At 45.8% G+C, this 14,623-nt stretch overlaps 1 non-coding gene across 1 annotated transcript; it reads left to right on the forward strand.

Moving 5' to 3' along the window:
- Nucleotides 1–12,676: 12,676 nt before the first annotated feature.
- On the forward strand, nucleotides 12,677–12,750 carry TRNAN-AUU (transfer RNA asparagine (anticodon AUU)). The gene has a single exon. It is a non-coding gene; the product is annotated as a tRNA-Asn (tRNA).
- Nucleotides 12,751–14,623: the final 1,873 nt, after the last annotated feature.

Here is a 14,623-nt window from a genome sequence, read left to right on the forward strand (position 1 = left end):
GCAGACTCTGCAGGCCTGCACATGGGAAGGGAGGTCTCTGGCCACACATACTCACCCTTCTGCTGAAGCCCCGCTGCTGTCCCCATCAGCGATCTCCAGCGGGGAGCGGGGCCAGGATGAACCTCAACCTGTGAGAACTATCTTCATGATCAAGAGATCTCATATGCAAGATAAGTATGTGTTGGGATAGGGCTGGGGAGGGCGGCTGCTCGGGCACACCCCCGTCAAGTTAAGGAGATTTAACTGAGGAAGCACAAGGGAACTCTCGTCTGGGGACAACAACTGCAGGGAGACCACATCTTTTCAGATGAACATGGGAGGGCAGAAGGCTGCCTAATACTGAAGCACCCTCAGACATTAAACCATATGCAACAACTATTGCAAGCATTCCTGGGGGAAGTTCTGCAGCAGACGGATTTGCATACGGTGATGTCATCCAAGCAGTGGGCCAAAGTTGGCTGGAACCCTCATCTGTATATGAAAAGAGAAAAGGGGCATGCAGGGCATGGCGGCCTTTTGCGGCGCTTGGATAACCCCAAGTTTGCATTAAACACCCCCACCCTCCTTCGGTGTGGGGCTCATGTTGGCCATGCCCAAGCCCCTGAAGCATTCAAGCTGATTTCTTGCAGCAGCTGGGCACTGTAACAGCTTCAGAGCTGCTCTACAAGACAAGTAAAAGGGTGTGGGCCCTGCAGCACCACCTGTAGTTTGCATACACACATATATAGGACAGCATCTCTTATATGCCCCAGGGTCAATAAAATAGTATCCTTGTCTAGGCTATCCATCCCCTCAGATAAGGTATTTGTCCATGCCGCTACAGCACTACACACCCAGGCCGACGCAATTGCCGGTCTGAGTAAGGTACCTGAATGTGTATAAATGGACTTCAGGGTAATCTCCTGTTTGCGGTCAGCACACTCTTTGAGGGTAGCCGTATCCTGGGACGGGAGGGCTACCTTCTTGGATAAGCGTGTTAATGCTTTGTCCACCCTAGGGGAGGATTCCCATCGTAACCTATCCGTTGATGGGAAAGGATACGCCATAAGAATCCTTTTGGAAATCTGCAGTCTTTTATCTGGAGATTCCCAAGCTTTTTCACATAACTCGTTCAGCTCGTGTGAGGGGGGAAAGGTTACCTCAGGCTTCTTTCCCTTGTACATATGTACCCTCTTGTCAGCGACAGGGGGTTCCTCTGTGATGTGCAAAACATCTTTTATTGCCATAATCATAAATCGAATGGATTTTGCCAATTTTGGCTGTAACTTTGCATCATCGTAATCGACACTGGAGTCAGAATCCGTGTCGGTATCTGTGTCAACAATCTGGGATAGTGGGCGCTTATGAGACCCTGACAGTCCCTGCAACATAGGATCAGGCATGGGTTTAAATCCTGACTGTCCCAAAGCTTCTGCCTTGTCTAATCTTTTGTGCAATGAGTTTACACTAGCATTTAAAACATTCCACATATCCATCCAATCAGCTGTCGGTGGAGACACCACATTCATTTGCTCCCGCTCCTCTCTAATATAGCCTTCTTCCTCAGACATGTCGACACACGTGTACCGACACACTACACACACAGGGAATGCTTTTTCTGAAGACAGTTTCCCCACAAGGCCCTTTGGAGAGACAGAGAGAGAGTATGTCAGCACACCCCCCAGCGCTATATAACCCAGGAATAAAACAGTAACTTAATGTTTGCCCAGTAGTGCTGCTGTATGTAATTTGCGAATTATGTGCCCCCCCCCCCCTCTTTTCAACCCTCTTGTCTAACGTGGTATAAGCAGGGTAGAGTCCGGGGAGCTTCCTCTCAGCGGTGCTGTGGAGAAAAAATGGCGCTGGTGAGTGCTGAGGGAGAAGCCCCGCCCCCTCGGAGGCGGGCTTCTGTCCCGCTTAAACTGTAAAATTGGTGGGGGCTTATACATATATAAAGTGCCCAGCTGTATATATGTTATATTTTTGCGAAAGAGGTTTATATTGCTGCCCAGGGCGCCCCCCCCTGCGCCCTGCACCCTTACAGTGACCGGAGTATGTGAGGTGTATGGGAGCAAAGGCGCACAGCTGCAGTGCTGTGCGTTACCTCAGTGAAGATCATGAAGTCTTCTGCCGCCTCTGAAGTCTTCTTTTCTTCTCATACTCACCCGGCTTCTATCTTCCGGCTCTGCGAGGGGGACGGCGGCGCGGCTCTGGGACGGACGGCGAGGGTGAGATCCTACGTACCAATCCCACTGGAGCTAATGGTGTCCAGTAGCCTAAGAAGCAGGACCTTGCAACTCAGATAGTAGGACTGCTTCTCTCCCCTCAGTCCCTCGATGAGGGAGTCTGTTGCCAGCAGTGCTCCCTGAAAATTAAAAACCTAACAAAATACTTTCTGTCAGAAAGCTTAGGAGAGCTCCTGAAAAGCACCCAGTCTCCACTGGGTACAGTATCAAACTGAGGTCTGGAGGAGGGGCATAGAGGGAGGAGCCAGTGCACACCCAGAACTAAAGTCTTTCTTAAAGTGCCCATGTCTCCTGCGGAGCCCGTCTATCCCCATGGTCCTTACGGAGTCCCCAGCATCCTCTAGGACGTTAGAGAAAATAGGATTTTAATACCTACCGGTAAATCCTTTTCTCTTAGTCCGTAGAGGATGCTGGGCACCCGTCCCAGTGCGTACTGTGTCTGCAGTTATTAAATGGCCCTTAACTCCAGAACATTTATGTGGAGATGAAAACATCCAAGGAAGACTTGACCATCTTCCTTGGATGTTTTCCCTCTGTGTGACTGCTCTCCAGCCTCGGAGGGTTGCATCCGTGGTCCCTAGGATCCCGTCCTGGATCCCGAACCATCGCCCCTCTAGGTGGTGAGAACTGTGCAGCCACCAATGGAGTGAGATTCTGGTCTTGGAAGACAGGATTATCCTCCGGTGCATGTGTAGGTGGGATCCGGACCACTTGTCCAACAGGTCCCACTGGAACACTCTGGCATGGAACCTGCCAAACTGAATGGCCTCGTAGGCCGCAACCATCTTCCCCAGCAACTGAATGCATTGATGGATTAACACTCTTGCTGGTTCCAGAATTTGTTTGACCAGACTCTGGATCTCCAGAGCCTTTCCACTAGAAGAAAACCTCTTCTGTGTCCAGTATCACTCCCAAAAACAACAACCGCGTCATTGGGACCTACTGCGATTTTGGCAAGTTTAGGAGCCAACCATGTTGTTGAAGAACTGTCAGGGAGAGTAGATGTTTTGCACCAACTGGTCCCTGGATCTCGCCTTTATCAGGAGATCATCCAAGTACGGGATAATTGTGACTCCTTGCTTGCGAAGGAGGACCATCATTTCCGCCATCACCCTGGTGAAAATCCTCGGAGCCGTGGACAGACCAAACGGCAACGTCTGAAATTGGTAATGACAATCCTGAATTGCAAACCTCAGGTAGCTTGATGCAGTGGCTAAATGGGAACATATAAGTAGGCATCCTTTATGTCTACCAAAACCATGAAATCTCCTTTATCCCCCGGACTGGAGATCACTACCCTGAGAGATTCCATCTTGAAATTGAATTTCTTTAGGTAGAAATTAAGGGATTTCAGATTTAAGATTGGTCTGACTGAGCCGTCCGGCTTCTGGACCACGAAGAGGCTTGAATAAAAACCTTCTCCCTGCTGACTAAGGCTGATTTGAACAATCGGTGAGGGGGAACGTCTTGAAACCCCAGTTTGTACCCTTGGGACACTATTTGTAAAACCCACGAGTCCAGGTCCGAATGAATCTAGAACTGACTGAAGAGTTTTAGACGTGCCCCCCACTGGTGCGGGCTCCTGCAAGAGAGCCCCAGCGTCATGCAGTGGATTTGGCAGAAGCAGAGGACGATCTCTGCTCCTGCGATCTTGAAGAGGCTACAGACCTCTTCCCTCTTTTCCTTCCTCTACCTGCAAAGAAAGGGGAATCTTAACTTCTTGCATATCTATTGGGCCGAAATGACTGCGTCAGATAATGATGCGTCTTCATCCGTTGAGAGGGAACATAGGGCAAGAAGGATGACTTACCTGCGGGAGCTGCCGAGATCAAATTAACTAGGCCGTCGCCAAACAAGGCTTCACCTTCATAGGGAAGAGACTCCCTTTCTTCTTGGAGTCAGCATCAGCATTCCCTTGGTGAATCCACAATGCCCTCCTATCCGAGACTGCCATGAAATTGGCCCGTGAGCACTTGTGCCCGGTGTAGGATTTTTAAATATGTGTAGTTTACTGTATGCAAGGGTTTAAAACCTTTTAGGAACTGAGATCTAAGGTGTATTACATGTAGTTTAAAAAAAACAAAAAAGGTTTATTTTATGGCAGTAGTTTCCAAACTGGGGTTCTTGCACTGGTAGCATAGTTTGGTGGTCCAGGACCAATTAAAATTATTTATACTTTATTAAATTGGCAAAACCATTCCCTCACAACATAACTGAACCTGAGGATGACATGCTATAAACACAATTTACTTAATTTTATATTTTTTTCTGAATTTCTCAATAAAAAAAACTTTGGCCTAGGGGTGCCGTGAAACAAATTTTGATACTCTAGGGCAGGGGTGTCAAACCCATGGGCCGCATGCTGCCCCCAATGCATCCTTTTGTGGCCCACAGGCCGGGGTCCGGCAGGGGTCCTTTTGTGGCCCGATCACCTTGCTTAGAGCGAGGGCAGGAGAGTGCAGCCAGAGTCTTTGCTTTCTATGTGCGGCACCATCTTCCCGAAGAGATCACCGGGAAGATAGTGCCTCTTCCACTGGCTACAGCACAGGTATACTGGGGTGGGGTAGCAAACTGGGGGCCCCAATGGGCCCCTCCAGCAGTCCCTCTACCAAAACACGTCTTTTGGTGGTTTTGCGGTGTTGTTATAACTACATGGTGACGATACTGTAGCACAGAGATTTTCAACCATTTACAACTCACGTCACACAGAACAAGATTTAAATATTGACAAGGCACACTGAAATATAATGGTGATGCATGGTGCAGTATCGTGTCCTAGGATGTCATGTCGCAGCTTCTCCATAGGTAACGCCTGAACAGGCCCGGTGACAGGGGGGACAAAGGGGACACTTGTTCAGGGCTCCAAGTATTAAGAACAGAAATAATGGGGCCACAGTGCCAATATTGCTTTTTAAAGTGTATCCACCAACTGCTCAATTTAAGCAGGAAAACAATTAACAGGCCAACTAAACCCTCCCCCCTCCTTTTACCCCATCACTTTGTCCAGTCCCTGTGGTCCATACTGTATTGCCATTATTATGCATGTTGCTGTGCTGGCCCTTTTCTGAATGTCCCTGCCACCGCCACCGAAGAGCTGGATAGCCCAGTATGAAAACCACCTGCTGGCCTCACTGACGGTCCGAGTCAAAGGCTCCATTTTTTTTAAAGATCCCTCTGCCAAGTTAAGGGGGGTTGAGGGGGCCCCAGAGATATCAGTGCACTGGGCCCCGAGATTTCTGTTGCTGGCCCTGACCCTCAGGGGCGTATCTACCCCTTGGCCAGGATGGCACTTGCCAGGGGCACCATCCAGCTGTGCCAACCGTGGCTAAGGGATAGAGTTCTGCAGTCTCGAAAGGGCGCTATGGCAATCAGCGTGGGACTGACCAATTAGACGGTGAGGGAAGGATACTGAAATTGTCCCAACCCTGTTACAGTTTGAAACGCCCCTCAACTGCTGTCCACTGCTTCACTCCTAGCTCTGCTCCTTTGAAATTATTAATCCCTACCCCCCGGTAGGCGGAGTTCTCCAGGCCCATACTCAGGAGTCACCACTGCTGTACATTATGTGCCGGTTGTAGAGGCAGAGCGGGGAACATCAGAGAACGCCACAAATTACACAGTGGGCAAGGAGATGGCTGGAGACAGCTGCACAGCCATGCCTTGCAAGTTCGAGAGAGCTGTTGAATTTCAGCACTTCAAGTCAGAGCCTGCCCCCTGCTGCCCAAGCAGTCCGTGACAGTTAGTGTCGAGGAGGGGGGGATTTGTGCATGTGTGCTATCAGTGTGTGTGTGTGGGGGGGGGTGGAGGATGTGTGTGACTGTGAGGGAGCTGTCAGTGTCAGTGGGGAGAGGAGCAGGAGGGAGTTGTCAGTGTGTGGAAGTGATGAGAGTTGTCAGTACTGGGGAAATGTGTGTGTGTGTGTGTGTGTACTAGATTTAGGAGTGTGTGTTTGTAAGAGGTTTCAGTTGGGGAATTAGAGTTCATACAGTAATTAAATGTTTTCATATTGAGAACTACATCTCCCAGCATATACAGTGTGCTGGGGATGCTAACAAGCTTTATTTAAAAGTTTAAAAAACATTGCTTTTATGACTGCAATGGTTAAAAAGGGAGAGCTATAAATCAATTTATCAGTGAATGATCGCAGTTTGAGCTGTTACATTTTACTGAACCACCTATCCCTCCACACTCACTACCTGTCCTCAGGATACATTTACCATCCCGGCAGACGGTATACCGGCGGTCATTTGACCGATGTTGGAATCCTGACACCACTTGGGAGACTGGTGCCGGCACACAGACAGCCAACATCCCGAAGGCGAGTATTGGAGGGAGGGTTAGGACCGGGGGAGCGGGTGTTAGGGAAGGCACTAGGAGGGGGGGGGGTTAGTCCTAGCAGCCACCCCCTGAGGGTTAGCCCTATCCGCCACCCCCCCCAGAGGGTTAGGATTAGGTATCATGTGACTGCTGGAATCCCGAGCGCCGGATGCCATACCCAACCCCCTTTACTTTTTCAGGCATTTCTATCTCTCCTCTCTCTATGGTGTTCCGATTGCCCACTTTCCCTTGTGCTTTTCTCTCTCTCTCCTTTGTTTAGAGCATCAGTTTCTGTAGTCCACTTTATCCTTATTTTTTCCAGTGTTTCACTATCTCTCTGATGTAATGAGGATGTATGGTCTAGAGCAGTGGTTCTCAAACTCGGTCCTCAGGACCCCACACAGTGCATGTTTTGCAGGTAACCCAGCAAGTGCACAGGTGTATTAATTACTCACTGACACATTTTAAAAGGTCCACAGGTGGAGCTAATTATTTCACTTGTGATTCTGTGAGGAGACCTGCAAAACATGCACTGTGTGGGGTCCTGAGGACCGAGTTTGAGAACCTGTGGTCTAGAGGGATCAGTAATGCATTGTACTGTATAGAGGTGTCAGGGATGTAGCGTAGGGTATAGAGGCGTCAGGGATGTAGCGTAGGTTATAGAGGCATCAGGAATGTAGCGTAGGGAATAGAGGCATCAGGGATGTAGCGTAGGGTATAGAGGCGTCAGGGATGTAGCATAGGGAATAGAGGCGTCAGGGATGTAGCGTAGGGAATAGAGGCATCAGGGATTTAGCTTAGGGAATATAGGCATCAGGGATGTACTAGCAGGTATATAGAGGTCAGTGTACTGTATAGAGGGGTCAGTAATGCAGTGATGGTTATAGAAAGGTCAGTGATGTAGTGTAGGGTATAGAGGGGTCAGTTATGTAGTGTGGGGTAAAGAGGGGTCAGTAAAGATACTAAGCTGAAGTACTTAGAACACTTCTTGAATTAAGACACAACCTGCAAGAAAAAGTATGCAATATGGGTGAAAAGGCAAATGTCAGAGGTCTGATACAAGTAACCAGCTCCACACCTTGCACCACATAGCGTTATGTTAAACTGGGATATGTTCTTTTTTGGTGTGTGTGTATGTGTGTGGGGGGGGGGGGTGCCAAAGGAAATTTTTGCCATTGGCTCCTTTGGTCTAGAACCAGCCCTGATCACAAAATATTTTTGTCTAAGCAGACTGGACATTGATCAGCGTTGGCTCATTCTCAGCCCCCCGCCCAGCCTCTGCTGCCAGCAGACTGCTATTAGCTAGTTAACCTTCTGCCTTCCCTATCTATGACACAGACTGCTGCTAATGCTACCAGACTGTTCCCAGTGGCTTCACACCAACAGTGAATCCCAGCCGATGATGTAGGGCAGCGTGTGGGGGAGGGGGTCAGTTGCTGTGGCTCCAACATGGTAACCGCCAATGGACTGCAATGCTTTATCGAAAGGGGGGGCGCCAGTCCCTTACTTTGCCAGGGGCGCTTGGACCCCTAGCTACACCTCTGTTGACCCTAACCGATACCCCTAAACTAACCATAATTCCTGCAGTAAAAATCCATGTTTCTATGTATATAGGGGGTCATTCCGAGTTGATCGCATGCTGCCGTTGTTCGCTGCGTAGCAATCAGTTGAAAAAAATGGCTAATCTGTGCATGCGCATGCTCCGTAATGTGCATGCGCATCGTACGGGTACAAAGTCCATTGTGGTTTTGCACTAGTTCTAGCGATTATTCCAATCACAGAACAGGCCACAAGGAGATTGACAGAAAGAGGGCGTTTCTGGGTGGCAACTGACCGTTTTCAGGGAGTGCTTGGAAAAATGCAGGCGTGGCAGAAGAAATGCAGACGTGGCTGGGCATTCGCTGGATGGGTGTGTGACATCAAAAGCCGTCCCTCGGTTGTTAGAATCAACGCACACGAAGTGTAACTACAGTGCTGGTCTTATTTTGAAACGATTTTGCAGGCGCTCTGCTGCTCAAGTGTTCGCACTTCTCCAAAGTGAATATACACTCTCCAGTGGGCAGCGACAATGCGTTTGCATGGCTGCTAAAAACTGCTAGCGAGCAATCAACTCAGAATGACCCCCATAGTGTATTGCAAGAAAATATCTGTAAATCCAATGGTACCGTAAGTGCGGTATATACTCGCACTTCTTTGCGGGGTGAGAACATCTCCCCTAAGTGAAGTCAGCCCTATGAATAGAGTTTGTGTGATCCCTGTGCAGCAGTCACAGAAAGGGTTCATCTCTGCAGTTTGTCACTCAAATTACATTGCTGCATTTTTTTCTAGAAGTGGATCTGAGAGCTGTTACCCGCAGACCAGCTACAATAATTATCCTGGGTACTCACTAGACCAGTGGTTCTCAAACTGCACCCTGGGGTGCCTCAGGACACTTGCAGGGGTGCCTTGGATTGGTGGTCCAGGACCAATTCAAAATATTTATAGTTAGTGTTATAGGCAAAACCAGTGCTGTTGGCTGGCAATCATAACATATGTGCACAAGCAGAAGCAAATCCTGTCCCCTACCAAAGGGCCAGTGCTAGGGTGTTTGGCGCCTCCCTGCAAACTATTAATTTGGGCCCTCTCTCCAATACTTAATAAAGGGACAGTGCGCTCCTTAAAAAAAGAAGGTGTGGTATCACAAGGAAGGGGCATGGCCACACAATAGCACCCCAAATCAAAATACGCCACACAGTAGCACTATCTTATTGTCATTACACCGCATGTAATAATAATAATAATAATACCCACAGTCGCAGTGCCCTTTATACACATAACCACCATATCAGTGCAGCTTACACACATAATGCCAACAGTAGCAGTGCCCCTTCTACACATGCCCACGGTGGCAATCCTTTACATGGCAAATATCAACCTGGTTTTGCCATGTAAAGGATTGCCACTTTAAAAACAAACAATCAAACAAAAACAAAAAAAACAACAGGAAAAAACACAAAATCTCTCACTTTCTGATTCTCACACCCTATTACATTCCTCTCTATATATTTAAATGTTTCTATTACTGTATGTTCCCTCTTCCCTTCTCCAAACTATACACATCAACATTTTTTAGTATTTCCAGGTAAGTTTTGTGATGTAGGCCATGCACAATTTTAGTTGCCCTAATGTATTTACAGCCTTCTGGAGATATGGCTTCTGGAACTGAACACAGGATTCTAAATGTGGCTGTACCAAGGACCTATACAGTGGCATTACAGGTTGAGTATCCCTTATCCAAAATGCTTGGGACCAGAGGAATTTTGGATATCGGATTTTTCTGTATTTTGGAATAATTGCATACCATAACGAGATATTATGGTGATGGGACCTAAATCTAAGCACAGAAGGCATTTATGTTTCATATACACCTTATACACAAAGCCTGAAGGTCATTTTAGCCAATATTTTTTATAACTTTGTGCATTAAACAAAGTGTGTGTACATTCACAGAATTCATTTATGTTTCATATACACCTTATACACACAGTCTGAAGTTCATTTAATACAATATTTTTAATAACTTTGAGTATTAAACAAAGTTTGTGTACACTGAGCCATCAAAACACAAAGGTTTCACTATCTCAGTCTCACTCAAAAAAGTCCGTATTTCGGAATATTCCGTATTTCGGAATATTTGGATATGGGATACTCAACCTGTATTACTTTTTTCTGCTACTGGTTCTTTAACCTATGCAAACAAGCATCTGACTTGCCTTTCCTATTGCTTTGTTACATTGCTTACCTGAAATAGTAATACTTAGATAGCTTTCCTCTTGCCATTATAATGCCCTTAATATTATAGTTAGCCTTTGCATTTTTGAGACGTGTATGATTTTGCATTTTTTGGCATTAAATGTTGCCATGTTCTTGACCATTCCTCTAGTCCAGGGGCGGAACTGCCAGAGACAACGGAGTCAGTTGCCGCCGGGCTCCAGCCCTAAAGGGGCTTCCTCCATTGCCCCCCGGCTGTTACGTGCCCTTCCTACTAAATAGACAAAGGCGCTACCAGCAGGGTCTCGCAGTTTGTACATTCCATGCCGTAACACCCTTCTTTCCACCTTCACAATGAAGCTATTGGTACTTTGCAAAAAAAAAAATTATTAGCATTGCAACTCAGCAGATCAATGCAGTGTGCAGCCACACACTCCATATATCTGCTCAGCCACAAAGCTGATTATTTCTTCACAAAGTACAAGGTGAGCTCCAAATAGAATTCTCTAGCTTAGATTATACCTTTCTATGCAAGGGTAAATAGCTCAATTGTTTGACTGCAATGCCACAGGAAATGGTTTGGATCCAAGACAGTGTGACTGAATAATAAAGAAACCTTAAGATGAGTTCATGAATGTTGTATAAGTATTAGTGAGAGAAGGGGTCAGGAGCATGCTAGGCTGCAAAAAATAAGGTAGGCTGCAAGTGAAAGTAATGATCTCCTATATATTTTCCCAGATCTGTCACTCTGTGTGGCTAACTCTGGGGGAAGTCACAGCAATGGGCGGAGACGGCAACTGCAGGACGACACACCAGTGCCAGCAGCAGACCGTAACAAAGTGACAGATCAGGGAGAATATATAGGAGGTAGGGAGGTGGCCATGGTACATGGCTGGCCAAGGGACACTAGCTCATGTACCCCTTTACCACTGAGGCTGGCCACCAAGGATGGACCTGTCACCAGTGCACATGCAATAACCTCTTCTGCTGCCCTCTTTGCAACTCAGATTGCCCAGTGCTCCCCTTCGCTAACAGTCCACAAAGTTTCCCCATCTCACGATCTGCCTCCTCACCCCCACTTTCATCTCTACAGCACACGCGCATATCATACAAGATCCCATCATGCGTACGTAGGTCTGAAATGCAAGAGGGAGGTTGGGGGGAGATTGGCATGCGCCAGCAACACCACACAGCTCACTGTGACCACAGTGGAGAGGCGCTGCAACAGGACAATACACCAACCTCGGAGCAAGGAACTGCGTCGGTCAGGAGGAGAACTATTTCAATAGCATAAAAAGGTTAATGCGTCCCACCCTATGGACACCAGACTCATCAAGTCACTGTTGCCAGAGTCTCATACAATGACTCTGAACCTCTAAGCACACTATTTGACTGTCCACACCCTGCTGTGCCTATTACCCATCTCCTCCACCACCCTCAACACTGACCCACACATCATTCACCCACAAAGATACAATAAAGGTAGTTTGGATAAATTAGCTAAATGAAATGGATTTAACCAATTTATCTAAATGACCATTTTTGGATGTTTTCCAGTGTTTGTGAACAAATGGTCAATTGTAATTTGCTGCCACATATTAGCATAATTTTGTTTCAACTAGAAAAAAAAATTGGACAGATAATCTAAGTGTGGATCCAGTTTAAAGGTCCGTATTCACGGCCCGATTTTGGGGAGAGATGTGTGCTGAGCGAACTGCTCAGCACACATCTCTCCCCCCGCTCAGCACAGCGTGATGTGTGCTGAGCGTACGGGGGGTGGGGGGGGCGCTCATTTCACCCCCTGTGTAGGGCATTCTGTGTGTATCCAGCTTAACAGGTGTGAGCATCATACAACTACTGACTTGCGAGTAACTATACAGCAGCTCCATACCTTGTGACTTGAAGAAACACCAGTTAACCCCGGGAATGCTGCAGTCAAAGCAACAATTCCTCTTCTTCAATTACCATTTTAATAATAGGGTAAAGAAAATGAAGTGGATTTTAGAAAGAAAATAATACTGTCAATATACTATTAAAACAAATTAAAATGGTAAAAGTTATTGTACTTTAAGTAAAAATAAAAGAGACAAAATATCAATCCCAGTTTTGGATTACTTTAATTAACAAAAAAAATGCATTTTCAATCTGCCTACCTCTGGGTTATGGGCCCAGCATGCTTCCATTGCAGTACTCTGCTGCACATGTAAGTGCAAGAGATCCTGAAGCACTCACTCATCATGGGAAAGTACCAATGTGTTTCTTCGTTGGTTGATGGAAGAAACATCTTACAAAAACTCTCCAGATTATTGACTTTTTAAAGTTTTTCTAGGAAACGTTTTAGATGAATGCTTATTAGCCTTTGTCAGTATGGACTTTTGCAAAGTGTCTCTGTGGCGCAATCGGTTAGTGTGTTTGGCTATTAACCAAAAGGTTGGTGGTTCAATCCCACCCAGGGACGTAATTAACCTTGTGATCAGATTTTGGTGATATTTAAGTAGACAAGTCAAAATTTCAAACCTCCTCTTATGGTGTAGGGTACATGGCCTTCTCTGATGTAATCAGAGTTAGATTTGATTCAGTGATTTTATAAAAAACAGCTAGGAAGCACAATTTAGCAGTGGGTTGCAGAGAAAAAAAATATGCTGGCAGAAAAATCCAATCGAGTGATTAAACAGCTCTTCATTTTCTGGCTTTATTTTTATGCTAACAAATTTGTTCTCTGAAAAGTGTCCACAAAGCCAAGTCTCTGATTAACACCTTTGTAAGGATGGTTTTTCACCTATTACTAAATTAAACTTGCTTCATTGGAAAGGCAGCAAGATGCATCCTCATTTCAATGTCTACTGAAATAATACAAGTTGACACCAGGAAACATTAACGCCACTGCATCCTTGCTGCTTTCTCATGTGGAAGTCTGTTTAATGTGAAAACAAATGTGTGTGTTTTTTTCAACCTGGAAGCCCAACATCGATTAAGATCGATCTTAAATAGACCCCTGGGTTTTAAGGATAACCATGGTTGAGTCCAATGGTTAATTCACATTGACCGAAGTTCTAATTAAGTCACCTGTGCTCAAGCATGATATCCTTAAAATCTGGATTGCAATGACAGCATTTTGGAACTATGCCTAAGGGTTTAATTTTTACATTTATCCACTGACAATAAATCTACCTACAATATCCCTGTAACTGTTATGATTACAGTATTTCACTAAATAATTTAATTTGCTGAACCTTCTGTAAAAAGAAATATTAAGCTGCTGTAATTCCCAGATGCAGCAAATTTGTTAGCTAGTGGGCAAAACCATGTGCACTGCAGGGATGGGGGGGGGGCAGATATAACATTTGCAGAGAGATTTAGGTGGGTTATATTGTTTGTGTGCAGGGTAAATACTGGCTGTTTTGTTTTTACACTGCAATTTAGATTTCAGTTTGAACACACCGCACCAAAATCTAACTCTCTCTGCACATATTATACACCCCCCCCCCTGCAGTGTACATGGTTTTAGCTAATAAATTTGCTGCTGTGATCAGATCTGAGTTAAGCCCTATGTATTTGGCACTGGCAAAGGGTTAGAGGCCTTGCTGTAGAGCTCACACCTTTCTTATCATGCATTGTAATATTTCCTATGTCCTGATGTTGTGCTCTCTGCTCCATCCAAGTAAACAGCAATGTAGCATGGCTATCAAAGAGCGTGAAGATTGCAGATTTCCTGGGATTAATGCTAAGGAATGCTATTCCAGAGGCTGCTGCTTTAATTCAAGTGTCACTGGGGTTAAATGGTGTTTTTACCTTAAAAACACAGGTAGAGTATATAGTACAGTGGTAAAGTGGGAGCATGTAGTGCTATTGATTACAGATTTGATGGAGCTTAAACATGGATAAGGTCCATGGCTCTAAGAGTTTATCTTGTGTATCCTTTATTCTTAGTCATGGTCAGATAAGATTAGAAAATACCATTTAAGTGGAAATTTCCTGTTAGCTGTTTTTCAGTTTGCTCAACTGTCTGATTAACTGGTCCTAAAAAAAGGACCAAAGGAGCTAAATTGCCCTGTGATCTAGCTAAATTGCCCCAGTTAAAAAAAAAAAAAACTAAGCTGCTGTAATTCCTGGATGTTTCCTTACTGCATCAACAGGAAGTGACAAGAAACAATGTAATGTGGAACCGTACAGCAGAAGGGATTGCGGCTACCCCACAATAAGTGCAGCGGAATGTAAGAAGAGGCATATACAGTGTGGTGTGGCTGTAGATGAGCTTAGTGGTTTCTGTTAGAGTTCTTCTACTTCTAACTACTCGTACATAAATGAGTAAGCCGCCGATTTATTAAACC

This window comes from Pseudophryne corroboree, unplaced genomic scaffold (assembly GCF_028390025.1).
Source record: "Pseudophryne corroboree isolate aPseCor3 unplaced genomic scaffold, aPseCor3.hap2 scaffold_789, whole genome shotgun sequence".
NCBI lineage: Eukaryota > Metazoa > Chordata > Amphibia > Anura > Myobatrachidae > Pseudophryne > Pseudophryne corroboree.